Source organism: Otolemur garnettii, unplaced genomic scaffold (genome assembly GCF_000181295.1).
Source record: "Otolemur garnettii isolate 467f Iridium unplaced genomic scaffold, OtoGar3 scaffold00032, whole genome shotgun sequence".
NCBI classification, from domain to species: domain Eukaryota; kingdom Metazoa; phylum Chordata; class Mammalia; order Primates; family Galagidae; genus Otolemur; species Otolemur garnettii.
The window spans coordinates 8836928-8845365 of NW_003852427.1; the positions used below are offsets into that span (position 1 = coordinate 8836928).

An 8438-nucleotide genomic window follows, 5' to 3' on the forward strand; every position below is an offset into this window, starting at 1 on the left:
TGAGGTTGCTGTGAGGGGGACAGCTTGAGACTGTCTCAAAAAAAAAAAAAAAGAATTATTAAATAAACAGTAAAGAAAAATGTTCATTTAAATTAATTTTTTTTAAATTAAACAGTAAAGAAAACTGATTAAATTTATAGTTCTGATAATCTGAAATACTTTTTTGTTGTTTGTTTGTTTGAGACAGTCTCACTATGTCGCCCTCAGCAGGGTGCAGTGATGTCATAACTCACAGCAACCTCCAAATATTGGGCTTAAGTGATTCTCTTGCCTCAGCCTCCCAAGTAGCTAGGACTACAGGTGCCCACCACAACGCTCGACTATGTTTTTGTTGCAGTTGTTTAGCTGGTTCTGGCGGGGTTCAAACCTGCCACCCTTGGTGTATGTGGCTGGCACCCTAACCACTGTGCTATGGGCAAGGAGCAGATAATCTGAAATACTAATAAATTAAGTCACAAAAGCTCAATTGGTTAAGCTAGTCAACTGTAAATGCATGAAAATGGAGTCTGACCTCTTGTTGACAATTACCTCAAATTCTTTCCAGTGGTTCAGCAGGTAAGGAATTCAAGGAATTCAAATCTTAAAGGTCTAGAGATCACTGTGGCTAAATCACCCAGTCAACATCAAATTATCCGATTTATCTCTAACTCCTTAGACCCCCTTCCATCTTTCCTCTACTTTGCAATTCCCATTACTTCTAAATGGTGGGACAAAGAAATAGATGTGAAATTAGTAAATATTACTAATTAGTTATTAGAAATGCAGGAGGAAACTGTGGTCAGGAATGTGGCTAAACTGTAATCTAAAATAAAGCTTCTGGATTATCCATGGATTTCTTTTAATCCAAATAATCCTCCTGCTGTAGGCATGGATAATCAGGATTGTATTTCCCCTTAAAGGCAAATCAGCATTTGCCTGGTGGTCTCCCAAGTGGCTGGATTATCAAAGGACCACCAATTACAGGGCCAAAGATGCTGCAGTCCCTTCCCAGGTGTGCACTAGGAAGGAGTCTGAGCTGTCCAGATTAACATTCTTGATTTTAGCTTCTAAATAAAGGATCAACCTCAGGTGATCAAGTAAATATTCAAGGAACTGGTGTAAGGAAATAAAGACATATACAGAGAAGGGAAGTGAACGAAAGATCTTACAGCAGGACTTTCAAAGAAGCCTAGGGAAGAATTTGTGAATTTTCTGAGGAAGTGATGGAATTTCTAGATTATTAACTGCTTTAGGCTAGAACCAAATTAACAGGATAATGGGCACTACATTTGCAATACACCTCAGCTGTACAGATAGCATATCCCTCCCTCAGTCCCAAAGAAAGCTGAGTACCTAAAATAACTGATTGCTTAAATAAAATGGACATGCTACCAGAAAGAGACAATGCTAGAGAAAAACCAGAGAGAAAAACTGGGACTTCAGAAGATAATTCTTGACAAAATCGACCTCTACTATACCCTTTGCTGCAGTAAAGTATATAATTATGAGTTTACCATAGAGAGATGAGAGGTTATGATATATAATTTTATTAAAGACCCTAAACTTCTTACTTTACAAGATATGCCTGGCTTGACAGGTTCCAAAAGTTATGACATTTTTTTTTTCATTTCAAGCTTTCATAACATTCCTCCAACTACAAAGTCATTATTTTATTGCATTTAAATCCATTAAACTGAACATGGGCACTCTCATTTATATTTCTAAAAGGAAGCCAACACAATTAGGACAATCAATTATTTACTCATTCCAGGTCTGACAAATTCTGTCAATGAGAATTTTCTCTCAAAAAAAAAAAAAAAAAAAATAGGCCAGGGCTCATGCCTGTAATCCTACCACTCTAGGAAGTAGAGGCTAGACAATCCCTTAAGCCCAGGAGTTCCACACCACGGTGAGTGAGTGAGACCCCATCTCTACTAAGGGGTTATGACAGGTAGTCCTAGCTACTTGGGATGCTCAGGCAGAAGGATCACTGGAGGCCAGGAGTCTGAGGTTATAGTGAACTAGCTTAAGGCAACAGCACTCTAACCTGCAGCAACAGAGTGAGACTCTATCTCAAAAAGGAAAAAAAAAAATTGATTAGGCAAGGTGACTCACACCTGTAATCCCAGCACTTTGGGAGGCCAAAGTAGGATTACCTCAGCACAGGAGTTCAGACCAACCTGGGCAATATAATGAGGCCCCATCACTACCAAATATATATATATTTTTAATTAGCTATGCATGAGGGGTATGCACCTATAGTCCCAGCCAGTCCCAGCTACTCAAGACCAAGGCAGAAGTACTTGGGCTTGGGAATTCAAGGCCAGTTAAACTATGAACATGCCACTGCAATCCAGCCTTGGCAACATAGCAAGACTTCATCTCTGAAAAAAAATGAATAAATAAAATAAAATAAAATAAAAAGCAAATCCAAGGGTTAGGAACTGGGGGTATGGAGAGTAGATATTGTGACTGCAAACAGTTGCACAAAATTGCAAAGGGAATTTCTGGGGGGGTTGGAATTGTTCTGTATCCTATTAATGGTGATGGTTCTAAGATTCCTTGCAGGGCGGGGCACGGTGGCTCATACCTGTAATCCCAGCACTCTGGGAGGCCAAGGCAGATGGACTGCCTGAATTCAGGAGTTCCAGACCAGTATGAACTAGAGTGAGACCCCATCTTTAAAAATAGCCAGGCATGTAGCAGTCGCGTATAGTCCCAGCTATTAGGGAGGCTGAGGCAAGAGAATCAACTGAGCCCAAGAGTTTAAGGTTGCTGTGAGCTATGATATCATTGCACTCTACTGAGGGTGACAAAGTGAGACTCTGATTCAAAAAAAAAATCTTTGCACATGTTAAAACTCATAGGACAGTACACCAAAAAGGTTTTACCTTTGGTAAACGTTTTAAAATTCAAAGCGACTTTCCTTTCAGAAATGTCTTTTAGGCAGTGTCCCTAGCCCAGTGGATAGGGCGCCGGCCACATACACCAAGGCTGGCAGGTTCAAGCCCAGCCTGAGCCTGCTAAACTACAATAAAAAAGAAAAACAGCCAGGTGTTGTGGTGGGCGCTTATAATGCCAGCTACTTGGGAGGCTGAGGGAAGAGAATCACTTGGGCCCAGGAGTTTGAGGTTGCTGTGAGATGTGATGCCACAGCACTCTACCAAGGGTGACATACTAAGACTCTGTCTCAAAAAAAAAAAAAAAAAAGAAAAGAAATGTCTTTTAATTAAAATATCTTTAGTCATCAAAAGAAAATCTATCACAGCAGCACCTGTGGCTCAGCGGGTAAGGTGCTGGCCCCAGATACCAAGGGTGGTGGGTTCAAACCTGGCCCCTGCCAAACTGCAACAAAAAATAGCTGGGCATTGTGGTGGGCATCTACAGTCCCAGCTACTTGGGAGGCTGAGGCAGGAGAATTGCCTAAACCCAAGAGCTGGAGGTTGCTGTGAGCTGTGATGTCAAGGCACTCTACCAAGTGTGACAAAGTGAGACTCTGTCTCTAAAAAAATAAATAAATAAAAATCTATCAACTCAAAAAAAAGGTCTGAATTAGAGATAGGCAATCAAAATTATATTAAAGCAACTGCTAGGGAATACGCTTATACACACCCCTACCATACATATAATCTGTTTCATTTTCCTTCTTTCAACTAGAAGATTATGACACAGGGCTCAGCACCTGTAGCACAGTGGTTACAGTGCCAGCCACATCCACTGAGGGTGGCGGGTTCAAACCCGGCCAGGGCTAACTAAACAACTGCAACAAAAAAATAGCAAGGCGTTGTGGCAGGCACCTGTAGTCCCAGCTACTTGGGAGGCTAAGGCAAGAGAATCCCTTGAGCCCAAGAGTTGGAGGTTGTTGTGAGCTGTGGCACCACGGGGCACTCTACCGAGGGTGACATAATGAGACTCTGTCTCCAGGAAAAAAAAAGGGCAGCGCCTACAGCTCAGTGTCAGTGAGTAGGGTGCCAGCCCCATATACCAAGGGTGGCAGGTTTGAACCTGGCCCCAGCCAAACGGCAAAAAAAAGTAGCCAGGTGTTGTAGCAGGCACCTGTAGTCCTAGCTGAGGCAAGAGAATTGCCTAAGCCCAAGAGCTGGAGGTTGCTGTGAGCTGTGACAGCACAGCACTCTATGGAAGGCAACAAAGTGATACTCTGTCTCTAAAAAAAATAAATAAGATTATGACTTAGAATTATTTAACTGGAGATGATAACATAATCTGAGAACAAGTTAAGGAGGAAGTATACCAATTTAGAGCCATTCTAAAGAGTAAAGCTGGACTCAATGGCTGGAAGATCCAGGAAGACAGACCTTAATTATGAGAAAGTAGAAAGGCCACTTCAGAAAAAGTATAATTTGGCAGAGCGAGGTGGCTCATGCCTGTAATCCTAGCACTCTGGGATGCCAAAGCAGGAGGATTTCTTGAGCCCAAGAGTTCAAGAACAGCCTGAGCAAAAGTGAGACCTCTATTAGAAAAACTGAGGCAGGAGGATCCGTTGAGCCCAAGAGTTGGAGGCTGCTGAGAGCTATGACACCATGGCACTCTACGTAGGGAAACAGCTTGAGACTCTGTCTCAAAAAAAAAGAAGAAAAAATGTAAAAATTAGCCAGGCATGATGGCGTGCACCTGTAGTCCCAGTTACCAGGGAAGCTGAAGTGGGAAAATTACTTGAGGCCAGGAGTCAAGGCAGTAGTACATTATAACTGGCCTGTGAATAGCCACTATAATCCAGCTCGGGCAACATTTTCTGAGATTCTGTCTGTAAAAAAAAACTACTTTTTAAAAATAAAAATAAGTAAAAGCAAGATAAACAGATAAAGTCTGACTTTACTTCTTAATCGAACAAAAAGCCACTGGAACAGAAGAATAAGTAATCACATCTATGGTTTATCCTATGGGGGTACATGTGAGTCTTTCTAAATGTAGAATACAAATGTCTTAATACAATAACTAAGAAAATGACATGAAAGCAATGTTAACCAGTTATTTCAAACTGTATATAGAAACAACACACCATACCCCAGGATAGTATTAATGCACACAACTATGATTTAATAAAAAAAAAAAAGAATAAATAAATATCACTCTGACTGGTATGTGAAAAATGAAGCAAGTCAGGGGAAAGGAGATCAGTTAGGAAGCTACTACCCAGAAAGAACTGAAGAAGAGGTAATAAAAATAAAATTAATGTATTTGATATATATATTTTTTTTTGAGACAGAGTCCCATTATGTTGCCCTTGGTAGAGTGCTGTGGCATCACAGCTCACAGCAACTTCAAACTCTTGGGCTTAAGTGATTCTCTTGCCGCAGCTTCCCAAGTAGCCTGCTACAACACCCAGCTACTTTTTGTTGCAGTTGTCATTGTTGTTTTAGCTGGCCCGGGCTGGGTTCGAATCCACCAACTTTGGTGTACGTGGCTCGTCCCATAACCACTGTGCTATGGGGCACCAAGCCTGAGATATATTTTAGATGTAAAATTGACTGGATTTGCTAGAGGATTAGGTGTACAATAGGTGAGGAGTGAGGTAAAGTGTTCGCACTTATAATCCTAGCACTCTGGGAGGCTGAGGCAGGTGGATTGCGTGAGCTCACAAGTTCAAGACCAGCCTGAGCAAAAGCCAGAGCCCATCTCTACTAAAAATAGAAAAACTGAGGCAAGAGGATCACTTGAGCCGAAGCTAGAGGTTGCTGTGAGCTATGACACCACAGGGCGACAGCTCGAGACGCTGTCTAAAAAAAAAAATGACAACTAGATTTTTTTCTTTTCTTTTTTTTTTTTGTGGAAGACAGTGTCTCACTCTACTGAGGGTAATGGAATGAGACTCTGTCTCTACCAAAAAAAAAAAATGACCACTAGATTTTTTTTTTTTTTTTTTTGGAAGACAGAGTCTCAAGCTGTTGCCCCTGGATAAATGTGCTGTGGCCTCACAGCTCACAACAACCTCGAACTCTTGGGCTCAAGCAATTCTCTTGCCTTAGTTTTTCTATTTTTAGTAGAGATGGGGTCTTGATTTTGCTCAGGATGGTCTCTAACCTGTGAGTGCAGGCTATTCACCCACCTTGGCCTCCCAGAGTGCTAGGATTACAAGTGTGAGCCACCCTGCCAGGCCAACCACTAGATTTTTTTTTCATTCAAGGGAGTAGGGAGTGGTGTTCTATGAAATAAGACTGCTAGAGAAATAACAGGTTGAGGAATGGAAATCAAGACCTCCATCTATAAACAGACAAAGTGAAGGTGTTATATAGGCAGGGAGAAATTTGAAATTCAGGTCTGGAGCTTAAAATCTGAGAATCAACAGTGTATGTATATATTTAAACCACAGAACAAAATAAGAACACTCAAAAAGAATATAGATATAGAAAGTAAAGACAGGGCCGGGCACGGTGGCTCAGGCCTGTAATCTGAGCACTCTGGAAGGCTGAGGCAGGTGGACTCAGGAGTTCGAGACCAACCTGAGCCAGAGTGAAACCCAGTCTAAAAGGAGCTGGGCGTTGTAGAGGGCGCCTGTAGTCCCAGCTACATGGGAGGCTAAAACAATAGAATCACTTGGGCCCAAGAGTTTGAGATTGCTGTGAGCTATGTCACCACCATACTCTACCAAGGGTGACAAAGTAAGACTCTGTCTCGAAAAATGAAAGAAAGAAAAGTTGGGCACAGTGGCTCATGCCTGTAATCCTAGCACTCTGGATGACCAAGGTGGGTGGATCACTGGAGCTCAGGCTGAGCAAGAGCAAGACCTCATCCCTACTAAAAATAGAAAAACAAGCCAGGCTTTGTGGCAGGGGTCTGTAGACCCAGCTACTCAAGGAGGCTGAGGCAAGAGGATCTCTTGAGCCCAAGAGATGAGGTTGCCATGGGCTATGACAGGGCACTCCACCCAGGGCAACAAAGTCTCAAAACAACAACAACCAAAAAAAAAAAAAAAAAAAGCAAGGCCCAGAAAGGCTGGGTACACCCTACAGCCCCAGCTATTTTGACCTGTTGGAGACCTAGAACTAACACGTGATTTGTGACCTCTAGCCATTTCACAGTGGCTAGCAGTGGTTCTGCTATGGAGTTCAACAGTGTAAGCTAGACAACAAGGAAGATTTCAGGGAAGAACATAATTTAGACTATAGAGTTTTTTTTTCCCCATGTATTTTCTTGGCATTCACAAAGCAAACTGGAGCAAAAGTCTTTATGAATGAGTCTCTAAGAAAAGCTGGAGGTGCAATACAGCAATAATTAAAACCCAACTTAATCTCCACTTCTAAAAAACACCCTGAAGGTAAAGTCTGAGTGTGAAACAGGGGTGTCAACTAAAATTTTTGTTTCTTCAATCATCTTGGCTTTGGCAAATACAATTCTAGTTTTAAACCTTAAGATTTTTACTTTCTTCCATACTTGGCTGTTCTCAAACTAGGTTAAGTTTATTACCCTGACCATTCTCCTCTGCTACATTATCTGGACTTAAAAACTCTGCAGCTTCTACCATAAAATCTTACAATGTAGCGTAAAAATCCCCACATGATTAATGAACTGCTGAGAACTCTGACTCGCTGGAAATGGTCTGATTAGGAATCACATTTCCAAACATCCATTCAACACTTCAAATAAGTACTCATCTAATTTAATTATGATGACTTCACCAGACATTTACACTGTCCACAATGATGTTTACAAAAGTACTTGTCACACCCTCCGGATGTAGCAAAGCAAAAAAAAAAAAAAGAGTCTGTTTCCATACTCTTCGTGTGTTTATACTCTGTAACAAGTGATAGAGTTCAAGAGTCACTTAAGATTAAACAGCAAGGCATTTGAAGTTTATGTGTCCCACCATCTTCCCTCCTAAAGTAATCCCGAATTCGCTAGGTTTCAATACAGCAGCAAATTCCCACTCGGTATCTGAGACAGGTTTCCAAGTCAGCCCTTGCTAGAAAGAGAATACAGGGTTCTAGGAAGAGACCACAGAATTCTACTATTTTGGCCGCCGCAAGATAACAGGCTCCGATATTTAAGCAACTCCAGTAAAGGTATATTGCAACACCAAACCAGTTCAGAAATAAATGTGCCCCCAAACTCACAACCGTATTTAAGAATTAGAAATACCGAACAAGAGATGCTAGACCAGGGCTGCTCCTAATAGCTACCATTTACCCAGCACTCCCTCTTTGGTTATACCTACCCTCACAACAACCGTACAATATATGCATTATTATTACCATTTAACAAATCAGAATATTTTGGACCCAAACCCCAGACTGGTCAGTGGCGGCGTTGGGATTCAAAAATACGGTCCTAACTCAACAGCCCTGGATCTCCGCCCTTTAAATACAATTCTGCGCAAAAAGGCACCTGAGGGTCTGGAAGCTCCGTAGACGTCCGCACACACGCCCCTGGGGACCGGACCAAAAGCACAGGCGGCCCAGGACGCCCGGCCGCATCTCTGCCTAGCAGAGGCGGGGGGGGGG

The 8438-nt window shown here is 42.0% G+C and overlaps 1 long non-coding RNA gene across 1 annotated transcript in view; it reads right to left on the reverse strand.

The window, feature by feature from the left end:
• Positions 1–8438, reverse strand: part of LOC111725148 — a 73979-nt gene that overhangs the window by 65090 nt on the left and 451 nt on the right. The window lies entirely within an intron of this gene.